We start from the raw sequence: 20,378 nt of genomic DNA on the forward strand, positions 1-20,378 counted from the left end.
CTGCACAAATAGAAACACCCAGACTTCAAAAAGTAATACACTTTGAAGAAACCCAAACCATTAACACATTCAAAACTGTGTGTACTACTAAACAGGGGGTCACGGTTACTTGAATTTTGCAGTGAGTAAATGCTGATGTTTTAGGAATAATTTTACAGTGCTGCATTCTGGCAAACAATTCTCGACCAGTATCAGTTTGTAAAACACTTTTAGTTGTTTTTCAATATTTTCACAGATTACAAACCCCTCACTTTTTCCACCCCAGCAGCATATTGCAACAAGTTTCTAACCCTATAGAACATTACACTCGTTACACTGGGGTAAAGCATACGGTGTGTGAAATTTAGATTTTTTTTTTTTTTGTCCTCGGTGCTTAAATCTATTTCCCATTTAAAAAACAAAAAAAATAAATCAACTTTTTATTGTCCACTCGGGACAATTCAAGGCCATCGCTGTGACAGGTTCTAACGCTGACGCTTTCCCTGTACCAAACCCTCTCCGGAGCGTGTGCCCCGGGAGGAGACCGGCCCCCCGTGTCCCAGCGTGATCCCGAGGGGGGGTTGGGGGGTGAAGCGCAAGACTTAAGACGGGGATTTAACTTCACAGACATCCCGCGCTAACAAATCCACTTCGCCTCTCTCCAAGCGCTTCTCGAGCCTATCAGTATTCGCTCGAAACGTCATAAAACGTCATCAACGCAAATTACTCGTCATCCTGTAAACCACCCTCGTACCGGAGCGTATAAATTTGATTCGACTTCTGAATTATTTCGTCTTGGGCTTCCCGCCCCCCCCCCAACGCGGAACCGCTCACGGCCCCGATCCCCGCGCGGCGTGGAAGTGGCGGGGGGGGGGGGTTGTGGTGGTGGTGGAAGGCGGGCGGGGCGCCTTAGCGTCGGGGGCCGCGTCCCCCCCCCTCGTTGGCGCGGCGGGCTGTCACTCAGGCGACGTCACAATACGCCTGTGTAAGCGCTGTAAACACTCGGGCGGGCGTGTGTGAGTGGCGCGGGGGCGCGCCTCCCCCCCCCCCCCCCCCCCCCCCCGGGGGGGGGGGGGGGGGGGGGGAGGCGCGCCCCCGTTTGTTTCCCTGCGCGCATGGTAGCGGCACGAAAGGTAGCATCACTGGAGCAGGGGATGATGTAATTCTCCCTCCGGCCAGTAACTGCCTGCGCTTGCACCGATCCGACTGGCAAATGGGGGGGGGGGGGGGAGTGTTTTACGCGTGATCGTATCAGCATCTCCTGACCGCGCACCCCCCCCCCCCCCCCTCCCCGCTTTAAACCCCCCTCCGCTCATCCTCCTCCATCCTCCCCCCCCCCCCCCCCTTCCTATCTCCTGGGGCGCGGAGGAGGGAAGGGGTTGGGAGGAGGGGAGGGGGGGAGCCCCCGCGTCGTGTGTGCAGGGTAAACACGCCGGTGAGCGCCGCGCCGAGCGGTAAACAAGTCTAAGGTGCCCTCCGCCGCACGGCAACTTGGTGCGGGGCGGGGTGTCCGTCCGTCCGTTCCCCCCCCCCTCCCGCGCACACACACACACACACACGCACACACTTCCCCCCCAAACAAAAGCCTGTTTAATATCAGCGTCAGCTTTTGTTCGGCGGGCAGCGGCAACCGTCCGTTTTGCCGATCACCTTATTTCACCGGTTCTCCTCTCCACCCCCCGAAAATCCGAGGGTCCCCCACGCCCCGTCTAACCCTGCTCGCTCCGTGGCGTTGCCCCCCCCGCCCCCCTCTCGACTCCCCGCCACTGCACTAAGCGCCTCCAACCACCCCCGGCCCCGGAGCGCCTGGTCCCTCCTGCCCGCTCCTGGGGCAGCAGGCAGGTAGGCGAGCAGGCAGCACCCCACACCGCCCCCCGAAAAGGCAGTAGCTAAATGGCACTTACTGTCAGCAGAGGAGCGGGGGGGGAAGCCCTTCTCTCGGTGCAAAAGCAAAATAGCCACTCGCAGGACGTTGCCAGCATAGGAGACAGCGAGGAAAAAAAAAAATAAAAATCTTCCAGTAGAGGGGGGGTGGGGGGAGGGAGGATTCGCCTTTTAACCGGAGAAAAATAAAATCAAAAAATAACCGTGTGTGTTCCCCCCCCCCCCCCGGTTGCCTTTTTTGTGCAGTTTCAGCAAAGCTGCGAGGAAGTTGGTCCTTTTGTTCCACTATTTATAGATTGCGTCAACATTGCGAAAAGGAGAAGGCGGAGCGGTGGCACTTACTCCTCGCCGAGGGGTGGTGGTGGAAGATATCGGGGTGGAGGGGCGGGGCGGGGGGGACACACACACACACGGCGGGGACACACATCCAAACCCAGCGTGTACGAGCGACCCCAGCGCTCTCCCCCGCCGCCGCCGCTGCCGCCCCGGGCACGGGGGAAAACCGGGCAGCGCGGCGGCGGGGAGAACCGCGCTGCCTCCCCGCTCGGCCGCCGCCGCACAGCACCGCCCCGCGGGCGGCGGGGCGAGGCGCGCCGAACCGAGCGGCCGGGCCCCCCCCGGGGGGGTTGGGGGGGGGTTCGCCGCGCCTCGCCTCGCCCGTGCCCTCCACATCCATTCCCCGGTAGAACCTGTTGCGACCCCTCGGTTGGGAGCTCCGAGGGCAGGTGCACGCAGCGTTCCAGCCCCGTTTTCTCTCCGAGGTGACCGAAGGGTTAATTTGGGGAGACGAGGGGAAAACAGATTCGGAGCCGGCGAGGGGGTTGAAACGTGAAAGTTAGAAGTCTCTTCTCCTCCGCCACCCGAGAAGGAATGGGGAACGGGGGGGGACACCGGCGCGTTTCTGGCCGAAGGCCAATGTTTCTAAACTGAATGTAAACAAAGAAAACGGCAAACACCAGAGGAGGGCCTTCGACCGCCGCCAAGGCTGGGGAGCGAGTTCCCAAACGGGTGCCGAGCTTTGCCCACCCCCCGTTTCCCTCCCCGTTCTGAGCGCCCGCGGTCACCCCGGCCACCGCCCTCGGGTGCCGCGGGACGGGAAGGGACGGAACGGGACGGGACGGGACGGGACGGAACGGGACGGGACGGGACGGGACGAGCTTTCTGCCGACGGGGACGGCGCAGGGTAGCAAGCCTCAAAAAAAAAAAAAAAAAAAAAAAGAGGCGTCTCTTTTTTTTTTTTTTTTTTTTTTTCTTTCAACTCGGTTTTTAGTTGTTATTTTGTGGTTTTTTTTTCGGAGGGCGAGGACTCGCCCCTCCCTCCCGCCCCGGGAAGCAGAGCCGCCGTGCCCCGGGCGAGTGGAGGCCGGGACCGGGCTTGCCCGAGCCTGCCGGGCGCTCCCGGCTCCGGCCTCGGGGCTCTGTGGAGCTGCTGGTGCTGCTGCTTGTAACGTGCTCGGGGAAACATTCACGGGACTCCTGCTCCGTTGGCAAAACCTGCTATGTTTAGCCGGGGAAACCCTCGCTCGCTAGCACCAAGGCCGGCGGGGTGTCACGGCGGGGTTAGAGAGGAGCAGGAGGGAAGGAGGAAGGCTGGAGGCGTGCGTGACTGTGACCTCGCTTGTGCGATCGCCCTAAAAACACCCGTGATGGACACGCGGGCGGTGCGTGAGCCGGCAGAAATACAGCCGTCGGACCGGGCGAGATCTGGATTTTTTTTTCCCCACTCCTTGCTTTCGTGAAATCTATAGGTGGATTATTTCCGCTCTTAGTTATGCTTCGTGACAACGGACGCCTTCCCGATGATGATTTTCTGGGGGACAGTGCGAGTCCTTCGGAAATCTTCCGCCATCTCCCGCCCCGCCCCAGCCCACGCACGACCTCCGTGGGGAGCGGAGAGCGCGGGTAGTGGTTGGGGAAAGTTTCGGGTGAATAAAATAAAATCCGTTAGTGTGGTTCCTTTCTTGAAGCGTCCTCTGATCCCAGGCTTTCCCTTCCTCTACAACTTTGTGCTTCGCAGCGAGCTCTCCGTCCCACTTCGCCGTTCTTGCGACAGAACACGACGCTTGCTCATCCTTCGTGAGCTCTCCGTGGGGACTGCGGCTACTCTTTTCCTGCTCTGCTATGGTTTAAAAAAAAAAAAAAAAAAAAAAAGAAGGAAAAAAAAAAGAAAATAACGAAAATTGCCTAGTTTGAAGACGGACAGTGTTCGGTGTCACTCAAAAGACGGATCGTCTTTTGCGTGCAAAACCCGTGGCAAAAGTGAACTCCTCGAATAGCCCTTTAACTGATGGTGTAAAAATTGACTGTTGGTGGAAAGTAGTAAATAGTGGTAATAAAGAATAGATCCAAACTATGAGCCGTGAATAAGCCTTCCTGGAAAGAGCTGAACTGAATAGAGAGTAGGTAGGCAATTCGCCTGCTTTTTCTCTGAAAATTTAGAAGAAAATGGGAGTGGGACGCGGTGGCACTTTTTTTTTTTTTTTTTTAAACACGCCTCTGAGACAAAAGATTGAAAAAAAAATAAAATAGTAACGTTGTGATGGCAATGGGCGAGGGAAGGTAAAAGCGAGAGGTGAGAGGCGTGAGTGTGGCAGCGCTGCCCCGCGCAGCCCCGCGCAGCCCCGCGCAGCCCCGCGCTGCCCCGCGCTGCCCGCTCCCCCCCGCGCTGCCCGGCCGCTCGGAGCCGGGGGCCGCGCTCCGGCAAAAGCCACGGCGTTCTGAAATGTCTGCAACAGCCCTTTGGAAGTCTCTAAAGAAAAGCTGAATTGTTCGAACTTAGGTAACTTAAGGAAACTCGTTATGACCTACATTGCTTTTCTGAGTCAGCACGCCAGCAGCTGCTGCCCCAGCCCCGGCGGGTCCGGCCGCGCTCCCGCCGCCACCACGCACCCCGCGGGCGGAGCCGACCCCCCGCGACCCCCCCACCCCCCCACCCCCCCCCCTCCCCCGCTCGCTGCTTCCCGGGTTTACAAATAAACTCGCCTGGATGGAGACGGTTTCACTTCTGCTGTCAGGAATGCCACCGCGTTTTGGGTTGAATTTTTTGTTTGGTTTGTTTTGGTTTTTTTACAGGTTTGCGGACAGAGCAGCGTGCCGGCTTCGGTGGTGGTTTACCGGCTGGTTTGTGAGGGGGAAAGATAATTTAAGAAGAGGACAAGTTTGTGTTTTTTCCCAAGTTTTTAAGAGGTGTACTTTATTTTCCGTAGGGGTACCGATTGTTTCCTGCACCGGGCAATAGATGCCTTATAGGGAAAAGTTACTACGTGTTGCCCACTACTTTGCTCTTAGGATAGACAAGGACACTCTGAAATGCCTATTAAAAGCTTACCAAGCAGCTTTCCGTATTCCTTCTGTAATGTAATACTAAAGTGGCAACGATTAAGCTCCAAATGTCCACATACTCAAGACTCATAGTTTAATCCAGTTTGCAGCGAGCTCAGACAGTTAACACCGACCTTTTTATTAAACGTACGGTCAGCAGGAGGGGAAGAACCAAGAATGTTTTAACAACTTGATTAAAGTAATCGGTGCGCGAAGTTACCGCATCACCCCAGCCGTGCGACGGACTGCGCAAATCAGCCAGTCAGCTTTCTTTTATATTCAAAATGACGAAAGAGTCGAGATGAAATTACCTCAAAAAACTCCGCCTTTTGGAAAGAACCGCTTGCTGCCTCTCCCTTGCCCCCCGCTGCGTCCCCCCAATTCTCACTTCTTATTTATGGACACGCCGTTGACATCAGCAGGCAAACCGAAACGACAAAACTCTGCTCCAAGTCCCTGGATTTTCCGCTCGGGCGTTTTTACCGGGTTTGCACACCGCTCTGAGCGCAGCTGTTAGTGTTATTATTACTGGTATCTTTTTGCAAACTTTCAGGATTTTATTGGCGAAGTACGGCAACTCACCGCATTTCAATATGGGACGGAGAAATCGAATCCAATATCCCTTTCCTTTATTTTTAAAAAAAGAAACTTTCGCAGCAGTGGCGGGGAGCTGATCTGATGCCCTTTACTAACAACTTTTAGCCGCTGTGTGTTTCCCGCAATAGTGATATTTCAGTCTCCCTTCTTCAGAAAGCGAAATTCGGAGGTAGCGATCGAAAGCAGCTCCCCGTGCCTCTAAGCAGGGAGGGGGGCAGGAAACCCCCGGCTCTGACAGTGGGGGTCGGGAGGGGTTGTTTCTCGGTGGGGAGATGGCACCTCTCCAAGCCCCGTTTCCCTACCAGATGGGTTTGCAGCTGGACACGGGAGGACGTCCCCGCTCCCTCACCGTGGGGTGAACCACGGTCGCGCAGCCACCTCCGGCTCTGCCAACCACCACCGAATAAAGTCGACGCCTTCGCCTGGCTGATTTTTTTTTTTTTTTTTTTCCAAAGAACACCCCAAATTTCCCCGTGGTGTCACGGAAAGAGAGCGGTGGTAACCGCCACTTCAGAGCTCTCCTAGCTCAGAGCTCCAGATGTCAAAGGCGGAGGAGAAGGCATTTGTGCTTAGGGGAAAAAAAAAAAAAAAAATCAGATATAGCTGGGGAGGAGAGGGGTGTGAGGGAGTGAGAAGGTTTTTGGCTGTGCCGGGGCTGACACGGTGCGTCTCCACTTCCAGCGAAGCAGGAGCAACTCCGTGGCATCCCGCGCCCGTCCGCGGGGGTTTGCGTGGGGGTGCTGGGGGAGTCCCGCGGCCGCCCACGGGCTACAGCCCCCCGGCGCTGCGGGGCAACCCCGAGACCTGCCGACCCCCCCCGCCCTCATTCAAACGCCTCCGGAGAGCTTGGGCACCCCGCAGGGGGCAGAGGGCGGGCGGCGGAGCCCCCTCCGTTCCTCCAAGTCACTCCCGGTGCGGTCAAGCCCAGAGAATGGGCTCCAAAAGCGAGATTTTGGGAAACCTGTGGAGGGAATGGACGTGATCTGCGCGTCAAAGCGAAGCTGAAGGCTCAGCAGCCGCGATTAACACCAGTCGCTTCTACCGAGATCTTGGGGCTTTTTTTTTTTCGGTCTGGAAACTTTTTTTGAGAGTGCCTAGCTGCGTGATTTCGTAATTATTTTTTCAGACACCGTTGTCTATATCCAGTGTGTGCGACCAGGTTGTTAAAGACTGGATGATTTTTTGCTCATACCGACTGGATCTCTGCAAGATTTAATTAACCCCGTGCGCTTCATCACGTTTCTTTTACCGAACAAACTAGCTATCTGGGCAGCCTACGGTCACCTCGGTACTACTCTGTATTTGTGAAAAGGTATGATGCAATGTATACAAAATGACTGTAGCCTCTCAGGATGTTACCGAGGTTAAATGAAAGTCTCGGGACGGTAAGAGCAAAAAACTGGTAGCCGTCCAAAACCAAAATCGTTATTTTTAATTGTGTCGAGTTGGTATTTTTTTTGTTGTTGTTTTTCTTTCCTAGCGTAGCAGGAAAGTGTCTTTGTTCTGTGAAAATTAGTGGAGGCTTTAAAAAATGCTCGTCACGACTGACTGGCGGGAGGATATATAGAGCAAATAATGACAACCCTTAGCGAAAGGAATACAGTAACCTGGGTTTGGATAGCGGTGTCCGAGAGACGACTTGCCTTTTCCTGTTTGGTTTTGGGGATTTTTATTTTTTTAAAATTTGATTTATTTTTCTTTTTTCTTTTTTTTTTTTTTAAAAAAAAAGCTTTATTTCAGAGTTGTGGCCAGGAGCAGGGGGGTGTCATTTCAGAAATGCCCGCGAGCCGCCCCTGGCTGGAGAAGGCACCGGGGCTGCGGGCACGGGGAGCTCCCTTCTCTCCAGTCGCAAATATTAAGTTGCTTTCCCCTTTTCGTTCCTCAGTCCAAAGATATGCCTGATAATAACTAAATCTCTGTGTCACGGCTCGCTTTAGTGCCAGGCTCAACATTCAGCTCATCCCCTCGATGTCGGGTTTCTCAGCGCCCTGTTTTCGGACACCCTTTTCCTAGGAGCTGTCCCCAAGCCCATATTTTTATGTGTCCCCTCTGTCCCTCTCTCGCCCCAGTGGCACTGGAGTTACCGCTTTCGTCTCTTGTCAAACTTCACGGAGATTTGGGTGTAAATTTGGGTAGTTTGAGCTCTACAGACGACTATGTTATCTTCCTATTTGGCATGATTAAATTACGCGATTTTAAATCTCGTCGTTAAAAATACCAAAAGCAAATACTCGGCACCTTGGTACTTTTATTTCTCCCGGCACATCAGGAGTTATTTAACATACAGAAAGAAGCGAAGAATCACCTCCTTTTAGCAGAAGGTCAAGCGGTGCAATTAAGCAAAAACAGTTCAGAGAGTCGGGAAAAGTTGTAAAAAAGCAGCAACAACTGTTTGTTTTTCAAACGTAATAGCCTTCTGGACTTGAGGTAGCTGCTGCTTCTCGGTTATTTTCTCGTCCGGGGAAGATACCGAGGTCCCGAGGGGCCCGATTCTGCTCCCAAGGCAGTTACCAGGGAGACGGTGGCGGGGCCGGGGGCCGGAGGGGGGGTCCTGGCGCTGGAGCCGTGTCTGCACTCAGCTCTTGGTCAGGCGAAGCGGGGTGGAGAGCCGCTGGCAGCCCGCTCCAGATCTGCTTCCCAGGCTGGTTTCGGCTTCCGAGAAAATGAGTAGTTACTGTGAAATGTCCACACTGCTCTGATGGAAACTGTCCGGTGTATTGGAAATACGTAAAGACAGAAACGATAATGAGGCCACCTCGAAAAGTAACTTCTGACTCCTTGAAAAGCAAAAAAACCCCGCATTTCAAGACCTGGTAGTTAATGAGAGTCATTTCCATCCCGCTCCACTGAAACCAACCCGTGTGTGTTTGGGGGAATTTCAGACTGTCCTTGTCGGTCACCCTCGGGGCGCGGGGGAGCCCTGCTCTAACGTGGTGCCTGGTACCGCCGAGGCGCGCTCCTCACTGCCCGCAGTTCCCCCGCGGGGCAGCGGGGTCTCCCTGCGGCCGATATTCGTTTTCCCCCGCTCCCCCCGTGCCCCCCTGTCCGCCTTGTGCGGGGCGGAGGGACCGGGGCCGCGGGCACCGCCACCCGCCGCCACCTGCGCTGCGCTCCCCACTCGGGACGAGCAGTTCTGTAGGGCTGCAACTACTTTCAAGTCATTAGTACTTCTTAGGTTTTGTGTGAGGTTTGCTTTGTTTTGTTTTGTTTTTTAAATGGTTTCTCTGCACCAGCCTCTTATCTTTTTCTCGCAGACATCCGAGCCAGTGAAACCAGTGGGCGTGCAGGCAGTTGCGGCAGCTCGGAGATCTCTCTTTTCTCCCCCTCTCCTCTAAAAGCTGCAGTTAAAATGCTGGCAGTGTGGTGATTTGTCTCCGGTTGCTGCTGCTGGTCAGTATTTACCACCAGACAGTCATTTATCTCCCGGGTTCAGCTTTTTTTTTTTTTTTTTTCCGAGAGAAAAATGCGAAATAAATTTGTGTTCGGCCATTTTCTGCAAACTTGACACCCCGAGCTGCGGATTTGTCAGTGCTCGCACTTTTCTGGGGGAGCTGAAGCGTTGCTGGCGTTTCCCTGCACACAGTAACTCTGCAAACACCGCAGCAGGGCTGCAGAGCAACTCGTGGGTCCCATCGCAGAGCCCCTGGCTCCTTTTCCCGTCCCTGTCTCTGTGGCAGTGGCCGTGAGCCATCCCGGGGCACGATTAACCCTTCCCGTGGCCCTGGGACTGTCACCGAGAGGTGCACTCGCCGAGTCCCTCCGTTTCGTGCCGCCTGGCTGGTACACGGGTGGCGAGCCTTGCCCTAAGGCAACCCGGGGGAGGAAGATAGGTGCCGCGGAGGAGCTGTGGAAGTGCGGGGAGAGTGCTGGTGCTATGCTGGGACAGTCTACGACTCTGCTGGGAAAGTCTGTGGCAGCCTGGCGCAGTCTGGGACAGCGCTGGGACAGTTAGGATAGTGCTGGGAGTGTGCTGGGACAGTTGGGATAGTGCTGGGACATCCTGGGATGGTGCTGGGACTGTCTTGGCAGTCTGGGAGAGTGTTGGGATAATGTTGGGACACTCTGGGACTGTCCTGGGACAGTTGGAATAGTGCTGGGACATCCTGGGACGGTGCTGGGACAAAGCTGGGGCAGGCTGGGACTGCCCCGGCACAGTTTGGGACGGTTAGAATAGTGCTGGGAGTGTGCTGGAACAGTTGGGATAGTGCTGGGACATCCTAGGACGGTGCTGGGACGGCCCTGGCACAGTCCGGGACAGTGCTGGCACAGTTAGGATGGTGTTGAAACATCCTGGGATGGTGCTGGGGCAGTGCTGGGCAGGCTGGGAGAGGGCAGCGCCAGGGGAGCGAGCAGCCGAGCCGGTTCGGGGGGCGCAGGGGAGGGCAGGGAGGGGGGCAGCTGCCTGCAGCTCCGCCGCCGCACCTGGGGCCGGGCCGCGGCGGGGCTGAGCCTCGGCCTCGCTTTCCCCCGGTTCTAGCGGAGACCGCACCGGGGACACCCGCTGCCGCGGCCCCGGCCTCGGGGACGGGCTGGCCTGCGGGACCTGGCCCCGGGCTCTCCGCCCAGCTTTGCCGAGGCTCCTTCCAGCCAGCCGCCGCCCCTCCCCGGGCTCGCCGGTGACACGGGGCTGCCGTGCGGCGGCGTTCAACAAGTGTCCGTATCCCTCATCTCTTCCATGTAAAAAACAGTATCTGGCCCCAAAAAATCTAGCATCCACCCCTCTGGCTTCTCTGCAGCTGCACCCAATACACCTTGTGGTTTCCTTCTTCGGTGTTTTGTTTGGTGTTTGGTTTTCGCCTCCTGGAGACACCGGTCCCGCCATGCCGGTGACCCGGAGCGGCACCACCGGCGCTCCCCCCTCCAGCTCGGGGGCGACCCGAAATGCTCCAGCTAACAGACCTCGTTCTTCCCGGTCCTTTGTGGTGGCAGAATCGGGCCCGTTAGCTGGAAACTAAAGGGCAAAAGACAGAAATAAAAAGCTTCCATAAACTTTTTCTATTTTTTTTTTTTTTTAAAAAAAGCAGAGTTATGTTTGTATCTCAGACATGGCCTTTTAGAACCCCCAAGCAAGCTGAAAGCTGCTGTAGCTTATGTATCTGTGAGCGTGGGACAACAGTTCCAGGAGAATAATTTAGACGGCTTATACAGAGTTATATCAAAGATACCAATACTCAGCTATTGATATTGAAAATTATTTGCCCTTTGAAATGCCAGTGGCTCTGAAAGGATGTTTTCTTCATTACTTTTGCTTAGAGATATAAAATCAGTTTTCTTTTGGCCATGTGTATTTAGTGGACCAAATTCATTAGAGATGTGTGTTTTGTACAATCCCACGGGACAACTTTAATTGCCGGTGAAATTTTATTTGTCTTGGCAATGTAACAGTGGGGATTTGACTCATCAAGATATAAATTAAGAGTAAACAGAGGAAAAAATGTTCCTCTGCATACATCTGAATGTATATTTCCTCATTTTAATAGATTAATTCATATTACTTCTCAGTCATAAATTAATAAGTCTCCAGAGGGAATTCAGGGAAGAGTAACCAAAATTATTAGTGTACTAAAGAGCTAATGTATGGAGAAATTTTGTTCAATATCTGTAATGTACATCTGCATAGATACAGATGAAAGTAGTTTGGGTAGTGAAATGTATGAGTTTGTGGCCGGGGAGGTTTGCAGCATGCAAATGTAATAGTACTGCTCCTGCTGAAGTGCTCACTCATACAGCAGTGCTCAATGCTTAAGGACAATCCTAGGTTCCACCCTAGAATTCAAACTGGTTTGGAGTTGTTGCTTCAAGGTATGCAAAGTCTAGAGAGAAATGAGATTTCAGAAGGGTCACATGCCTGGCTTGTTGTATCACCTAACTCCGCCCAACTTAATATGCAACTATGTATTTGTCACTCTTCTGAGATTCCAGATTTTCTCACGTATTTCACAGCAAATTGAAGCACTTGATATGGGACTTTGCATCCTATCTTAGAGACTAGGACCCTGAAGTCTGGGTATGGTAGCATTTAGCTTATAGGTACTGTACCAGTTATTTTCCTTATATTGAAGTCATTCTTCCCCACAAAGAAACAAAAGAGTGCTGTGGAAAACATCTGAAGGAGAAGAATGCGTCCTCAGGATTAGCATTTCTTCACTTTAACAGGTATTTTAATTTAATTTTTTTTTTTTTTTTTAATCAGCTGTTACATCCTGTTCTTGTTTGTATGTTGCCTATTTGGCTTATAAGCTTACTTGGGTAAGATAATTTTGGCACAGTCCAGAGACCTTCTAACTTGCTATTAGCAATTCTGTATATCAGTTTACAGTGATTATGGAGAGTTGTAGCATGCTTATAAAATGTGATAGTCGTGTCATAGCCATGATGGCCTAAGGATGTAAGCAAGGCTGATAAAAATTACAAAATGTTATAAGAAAAGGAAGTCTTGAAGTCTTGTTATTAAAAGCATGTCAGTGTAATATGATATTCAGAAAGTATTTGCTCATCACAAAATACTTACCTTATTTTAGTAAATACAGCTTGGCTTTATTACAGCTCAAGTGACTGGTTCAACTACATGTGACACTATAAACCCTGTAAGTTAACAGAATCAGCACATCTTTGTTTGGACCCCACATTCCATATGTAACACAACCATTTCTAATTTACCTCTGATACAGATTTCAGGAAACAGATCAGCAACACCTAATTCACTGCCCAGAAGTATATTTAATTCAGAAACTTTGGCAAAGTTTTCTACCTGAGACTATCATCCATCTGAGAGCATCTTGAATTTTTTTGTGCTCGGGTAGCTCATATGGGACCACAGGCCTGGATCCCCAAATGCCATCTGGGATCTTTGGGCATCTGACTCCTGTCTAAGTATTTCTTAATAGGTAATAGGAGGTAAATATCTAAGTAGCTTTAGATTTTGAGTCTCATTTTTTTCTTAAGCATTAATATCAAAGATGTCTCATTGCACCTGTAGATGTACATTTACTAGAAAGTAACACTGGCCAAGAATATCCTGATTCTAATGATGGGATTTCAGCTGTTGTGGTCTAGTGTCCTGCACTGCACTATTAGAGAATTGGGCTCTGTTTTGTAATTGTCAGGAGGTAGGAGTATTGTAGAAGTAAATCTCTTATTAGCTCCTGAGAGCAGGAGAGAAGCATCAGTCTGTTGAAAAGGTACTTAGAGCCTCCAAGGGTAATCCCATACAACTTCACTTGGAAGGAAAAAGAAGAAATCTCAGAAGCAGTGGAAGAGAGTATGGGAGGGTAAAAGTGAAAAAAAGTGGGGTGGGAGGCCACAGCAAGAATGAGAAGAGGAAGGCATGTATCTGAGATATCCAGGGTCCTATATAAATCAATATATAACTGGGCAACTTATGTAATGATCTCAAAACTGATATTGTATCTAATATGACAATAGAAAGAATCATAGTTGAGGGGTTTTCTCACAACTATGGGTGGGTGTAGATTTTACTAGAAATTAGTTTCATTTATGCTAGAACCATTCACTAATGCAGTGCCACTCAGAAGGACTTAGAGCAGTTATTATGTCTTTATAATAATTTAGAGGGATAAATTACTTTCTGTTGTTGTCATAATTATAACAGTTATTTTCATTAATTTCTTAATTTATTTCTAAATTTGGATGGCTACTTCAGGAGCAGGTACAGTATAGAACATACATCTGACCGACTGGCCTGTCTCAGCATCCCAGGAAAATCAGCTGCTTGTCCACCTCATGCGAAGTGTGAGTGAAGAAATGGGCCTTGTGTGGTCTCCCAAAGCTCAACAGGTTGTGGGTCAATCAAGGGCTTCCTATCAGACAGGAAGAAATTTACACAGGGGCCTTCCCATAACAACAGATGCCTTCCCAGAAGCCCTCGCAGAGGAATTATAATTCATAGTACTCTTCCTGAATGTGTTTTATCATGCAGAAGGCAATTACATGGAAATAGTTAAAAATATATAGGCTATTGATATCACATGCGTGTGCATGCTAATTTTATCGGCTGATTGAAGAAATGAGATATGGCTAATTAGCAGAATTAGGTTTTTTCATCAGTAGCTCTGAGTGTTCTCTTGCCAGAATTGCTGCCCTCAGACAGCTTTCTAGAATACATACATGCAATTACCACCTTACTACAAAAGTCATACTGGGAAAGTTTGTCATAGTCTCTACTCCTTCCTTTTGGAGCCCTAGATCTCCGAGGAAGGAAAATAAGCATGACATGTGAAAACCTCCTAAAGTTTGTACTTGATATTTTAACTTCCCTTTGCAAGGCAGCTGCTGCATTTGCACGTGTGGGAATCTGGTGAGCCACACAATCTTAGGCTGAGGATTTCTATTCACTAGGGATTAGCCGAACTGTTTTCCTAAATCAGTCACCAGATCTGGATTCCAAATTAACAAAGTGGTACTGAGCAATAATGTAGACTCTAGGTAGCAGCTTTGCAAATTTATTCAATGAAAGCATTATAAAAGCAAGCTGTCTAACTGCCTTAGCTTTAGTGCAGTGAACTCTGAGAACTAGCGGACTTACTGAATTTATAACAAGTAAAAAGCTCAGGTTCATTCAGCTCCAAGGATGCTGAATGAGAAATGCTGGTCTTTGCACAATTACTCTAAACACAACTACTCGTAACGAAAAGTTTAGAAGATGCAGAATGACTATAATCTAGAAAACAGTGTTAGGATGGACCTCAGAGATCACTGAACATCTCCCTATGTCCTGATGACCCACTACTCCTCTGTCTTTACCATTTTTCTAGTCTGTCCCTAAAGACATCCAGAGATGGAGATTTCACACAGCTCTCATGCAATCCATGCCAGTGTTTAACCGTCCTTCATGTTGGAAGTCTTTTCTTGGTGTGTTTTCTGTAGTCATCTGTAGACTAAACCATACCAGTCCTTTTGCTTTTTCTTCATAGGTGTCTTGGGTCTCAAGATGCCTAAAGGCTGTCTTCATGTGTCTCACTATGGGGTTTCCTTTTTTTTTTTTTTTTTTTTTTTAATTTCAGCAGCACAGTTGATTATGTCCTGGCTGTGCTCCCCTAGCTCTTTTATATGAGGCTGCTGTCTTACCAGTTCTTGCTTAGCCTGTATTTGTGCTGTGTGAAGGGAATGTGAGTATGTCCTTGTTCATTTGCCACCTATTTTTAAGACTATTTCTCCAATTTGTCAAGATAATCTGAATTTCAATCCTATCTTCCACTGAGCTGGCAGCCTCTATTAGCATTGGATTATCTGCAGTAACGAATAAGCATATTTTATCTTCCCTCATTTGGGTTGATAATGGAAATACTGAGAAGCCCCAAATTTAGCACAGATTCCTGGGGAATCCCACTCTATAAATCCTTGTATTTCAATATGTAACCATTGATAAATGCTTCTAGTGAATGACTTCCCAGCCAGTTTGTACTCATCCTATACTATTTTCCTCTAAACTGTGTTTCCCTGTCTTAGGTAGAAGAATAATACATGTCAGTGTCAAAAACAGTCAAGATATGACACCTCCTGCTTCTCCCATCTGTTATCCTGTTGCAGAAGGAAACTAGATTAGTATGTCACCACCTAGTTTTATCCAGGAAAGACTATATACACTAAATTCAAGTCTTTATGAGGCCTGGAGCAGCAGTTCCCACCAAACTATGGCCTCAAGTTAAGGCACTGCCTACAAGGGGAGGCACTAAGCTGGCTGAAATCAAACTGGAGAAGTGGGGCTTACAAGCTGAAGTGCATCTGTCAGGGTTAGCGTGGTGTCACAGTCTGGGCAGTGGGGCTGCTAGAGCAATCTGATGTGACACACTGTCCTAGGGCCTTTTCCATTCATCTTTTCTACAGGGGAGTATGGTGTCTTCAGACAGTAGTGTTTGAGCCAAGTGACATTCAGATGCTATTTGTGGCAAAAGAAAAAGATTTGATCTCTGGAACACACCAAAAGAAAAATATACCATTAAAATTTGACTTTCGTTTGGATATATAATGAAAATGTACAGAAGATGTCCTGACAGGAGGAACTACAACATGCAGCCAGTGATCGGAAACCTACGGTCGTTAACTTGATCACCCTTAGTAGGGCATGCCAAGATGAAACAAATATTAGGGAAAACTGGATATATATTACATAATTTATCTTTAGAAGTGTACAGCATACACCATGTCACATCAGCCTTTATAATCAGAAGAGAGAAGTAAGTACTTAGAGTATATAATTCTTCTAGTCTGTTTTAGAGAGGAGTTGAACCCATACGCACACATTTTATAGAGCATGATCTGACAGGTCAGATATAGACATCTGTGTTTTATATGTCTAATGTAGAGTTATACATCTTTTGCTTTTTGTGTCACATGCATAACAAACCACTTTGAGTCTATTTATTCTTCTGGAAAGAGGGGCAATGTCACCACACTGGGAATGCCCTGTTAATTTGAACTTTAGGAAAACTTGATATCAGCAGGGCACTATTTAAATGTACTACATCTAAATGCCTCCAATTATAACACCAAATATAAGCATAAGCTTCTAATCTACTGGGTATATTACTTCTTTCATAACTGCGATCACTTCTCTTGTAGCCTGATTAAGAACTGCAGGTGTAGATGGAGCCTCTTCTAGCCCTGAAAAAAAATCTTAAGAAAAAGAAAGGCTTTATGGCTCACATAAGGGAGTTTCTATTAAGAAATAGAATGTGCCATTGTCACAAAGCACAAAAAGCTTGTACCTGTGAGACATGGAAGTTTATCTCAATAGATTTCTAATGCAGATTTACTAAATAGTATTAAACACCTGTGCAGATTATTCAGAGTGTAAATCCCATACCATGTAGTTCACCTCACTTGGTTGATCCAGATTAATTTTCTCAAAGCTCCTTGTCTAGACAAATCCTGAGCATGTTTTTGACCTGATCTCAGAGCTGAACTGTCTGGGTTACAGTATCTGTGGATCCAGATGGTGAGTGCCACTGATGGAGTTTCAGAAGACAGTGCCTGTCCCAGAGCCACTGGCTTCTACATTGTGACTTTAGGGTTATAGAAGCCAAAAATGGCATGTCAATTTTACTGTAAGCTGATAGCTCTGATGATCTTGTTAATTTATAAAGTCACAAATATTAAAGTCTGGTGGCATGTGTGACTACTCTTTTAGGCTTGGCATATAAAAGCCCAGCATACTGAATAACAATTTTGAAGGGAGTTTTCCTAAGGCACAGAGAAGAGCCATTGTATCTATCCAACTATAGCCATATGCAGAGAATGAGACACACCATTTATGCTAGACTTTTTCCCCAGAGTTCTATGATGCAGATAAGAATGTCTGTCTGAAACTGAACCGTGAAATTCAATTGAATTCTAAAACTTGGTAAAAATGTCTAAGAAATAGTAACAGTAACAAGATAATTCATTGCAGAAAGGAAGAAGCATAGGCAGGTGAATCCCACAGACATGCAAAAGAATACTTGATTTTGAAATGTTAATTGCCATGTTTATACTTCTCCACCTCCTGAACATTGCTTTGCTGGAAGGCTCATTAGTATTGCCATAGGACCCCGCAGAAGTGGTGGGTATATGCTTGGGCCATCTAGAACAAATTCAAAGTCTTTTTTTTTGACCCTGGGCATAAGATCATTGAAATGTAATGCCGGAAAGTTGCCTTAATTCAGTGCAAATGATCTTTCTGAGAAAGATACGTGGTTTTGTGTTAGATGGTTATGAAGTTGCAGTTTTCATGGTGATCCCCTTCTGCGACATCCCCCAACCCATCTGTTTTGAAAAGGTCAAAGATGAGATCATACTTTTGGGTCTGTGTTAACATTATTCCGCAGGGAAGTCACTGAAGAAAATGAAAGTGATCTTGACATATGACAGAAATAACACTGCTGCATTCTTTCAAGTTTTCTTTGGTATATTTATTTCAGGGAATTTACAGGCAACTTAAAAAGATACAAAAATACTGCATGAAATTTCATGCACAGTTTTGTATCACTATTTGCTAAATAATATATTTACTATGCTAAGTAATTGATTTGTCTGTAAATGTGAGTCTGATTTTTATACATGAAATAATGAAATTGCTCCATTTGTATTTACAGATTCAACTATAATATTGTTAGTCACTTTTTAAAATTTGCAAGTGGTACGCCCCCTTTTTCCCCCCAGGAAGACAAATATGGAGAAAGCTGAAGTACTCATTAGGTTTTTTGCCTCAGTTTTTGATGGTAATCTCCATTCCCACCTCTCTCAAGCCCTTGAACTTCAAGGCAGGGACTGGGGGAGCAAAGTCCCTTACAGTGTAAGAGAAGATCAGGTTTGACACCACCTGAGGAACCTGAACATACATAAGTCCATGGGACTTGATGAGATGCATCCCAGAGTCCTGAGGGAACTGACTGATGTAGTTGACAAGCCACTCTCCATGATATCTGAAAAGTCATGACAGTCAGGTCAAGTCCCTGGTGACTGGAAAAAGGGACACATCACACCCATTTTTAAAAAGGGTAAAAAGGACGATGCTGGTAACAACCAAGTCAGCCTCACCTCCAGCCCTGTAACATCACAGAGTGGATCCTTCTGGAAGATATGTCAAAACACATGGAAGACAGGGAGGTAATCTGAGATAGGCCAACATAGCTTCACCAAGGGCAAGTTGTGCCTGATTAATTTAGTGGCCTAGTACAGTGGAATGACTGCCTCAGTGGACAAGGGAAGAGCTACAGATGTCATCTACCTGAACTTTTGTAAGTCCTTTGATACAATCTCCTACAACATTCCTACCTCTAAATTGGAGAGATATGGGTTTGGTGGGTGTACTGTTAAATGGACAAGAAATTGGCTGGATGGCCATGTCAGAAGAGTTACAGTCAGTGCTCAATGTGCAAGTGGAAACCAGTAATGAGTGGTGTCCCTCAAGGGTCTGTACTGGGACCAATAATATTTAATATCTTCATCAGCAATATAGACAGTGGGATTGAGTGCACCCTCAGCAAGTTTGCAGATGACATCAAGCTGAGTGGTGCAGTTTATTCACTAGAGGGAAGGGATGCCATCCATAGGGACCTTGATAAACTTGAGGAGTGGGCCAATGTGAACCTCATGAGGTTCAACAAGGCCAAGTGCAACATCCTGCACATGGGTCGGGACAATCCCTGATATCAATATAGACCGGGAGATGCATGGATTAAGAGCAGCCTTGTGAAGAAGGACTACGAGATACTTGTCGAAGAAAAAATGGACATGAGCTGGCAATGTGTGCTTGCAGCCCAGAAATCCTATTATATCCTGGGTTGTATAAAAAGAATCATCACCAATAGGTTGAGGGAGGTGATTCTTCTCTTCTACTCAGCTCTTTTGAGGCCTCACCTGGAGTATTGTATCCTGCTCTGGGGTCCCTGGTACAAGACAGACATAGATCTGTTGGAGCAGGTCCAGAGGAGAGACATGAAAATGATCAGAAGGCTGGAAGACCTCTTCTATGAGGAAAGGCTCAGAGAGTTGGGGTTGTTCAACCTGGAGAAGACTCCAGGGAGACCTTATTTGGCCTTTCAGTATACAAAGGGGCCTTGTAAGAAGGACAGAATGAGACTGTAGTGACAAGGAGAAGGGGCAATGGTTTTAAACTGAAAGCAGGTAGGTTTAGATTGGACATAAGGGGGAAGTTTTATATGATGAAGGTTGTGAGACACTGGCACAGGTTGCCCAGAGAAGTTGTGGATGCCCCGTCATTAGAAGTGTTCAAGGTCAGATTGGTTGGGGCTCTGAGCAACCTGATCTAGTGAAAGATGTCCCTGTCCATGGCAGGGTAATTGGACTAGATGGTCTTTAAAGGTCTCTTCCCACCCAAACTATTCTATGATTCTATTTTTAAAATGTGGTTATTTAAAAGAGGATTTTTTTTTTCTCTTAAGAATAGGTCAATATTACTGGCTGGTGCTATTTAAAAGAACGAGATAAGTCAGGGTGTCCTAATTCTGGATATGTCACACTGTTGTAGTCAAAGGCGAGTCATATTTTTGCTTCTGTATGTCTAAAATGGGTTGTTATCACAGAATTGTAGAAAGCAATGCTAGAGCAGATCTGAGGTCATCTACTCCTTCCCTCTGATCAAGGCTGGTTTAAATATACCTATATTCTCCTTAACAGATATTTGACTAACCTGCTTCCCAAGACCTCCCAGAATGGAGATTTCAGAACCTCTCAAGGTGGTTCACTTTAGTGTTTAGTCATTTTAGAAAACTCCTTTTTGACATGTGCAAGTTACATGTACGAGCCTGATCTGAAACCTGAATCTCTTTTGCTACAAGTTAAGCCCATTGCTACCTCTTCTGGATCTTGACTTGAAAAGGCTTGAGAATTAACTTATTTTTCTTGACCTCCAGCCATTTGTGCACCTTTGCTTTTATTTTCCTTCTTTCCTGATGTGCAGTGCCCAAAGCTGGATGCAGTGTAACCTGTCCCAAGCAGAATGGAAGGATTCCTTCATATGCCTTGTCAGGTGTACATCCCATCATATCATGACTGCTTTTTTTCATAGCCAAATGACACTGTTGATTAATCTTCATTCATTTTTTTCTCAGAACTGCTCCTTAGCTTATCATCCC

General features: G+C 48.1%; 1 long non-coding RNA gene across 1 annotated transcript in view; it reads right to left on the reverse strand.

Annotated features, from left to right (window-relative positions):
- LOC141963814 (uncharacterized) overlaps positions 1 to 1,979 on the reverse strand; it is a 77,974-nt gene extending 75,995 nt beyond the window's left edge. Inside the window, exon 1 of the long non-coding RNA XR_012634214.1 lies at positions 1,884 to 1,979. This is a non-coding gene — a long non-coding RNA (uncharacterized LOC141963814). The remainder of the gene's footprint in view (positions 1 to 1,883) is intronic.
- Positions 1,980 to 20,378: the final 18,399 nt, after the last annotated feature.

Source organism: Athene noctua, chromosome 1 (assembly GCF_965140245.1).
Source record: "Athene noctua chromosome 1, bAthNoc1.hap1.1, whole genome shotgun sequence".
NCBI classification, from domain to species: Eukaryota; Metazoa; Chordata; class Aves; order Strigiformes; family Strigidae; genus Athene; species Athene noctua.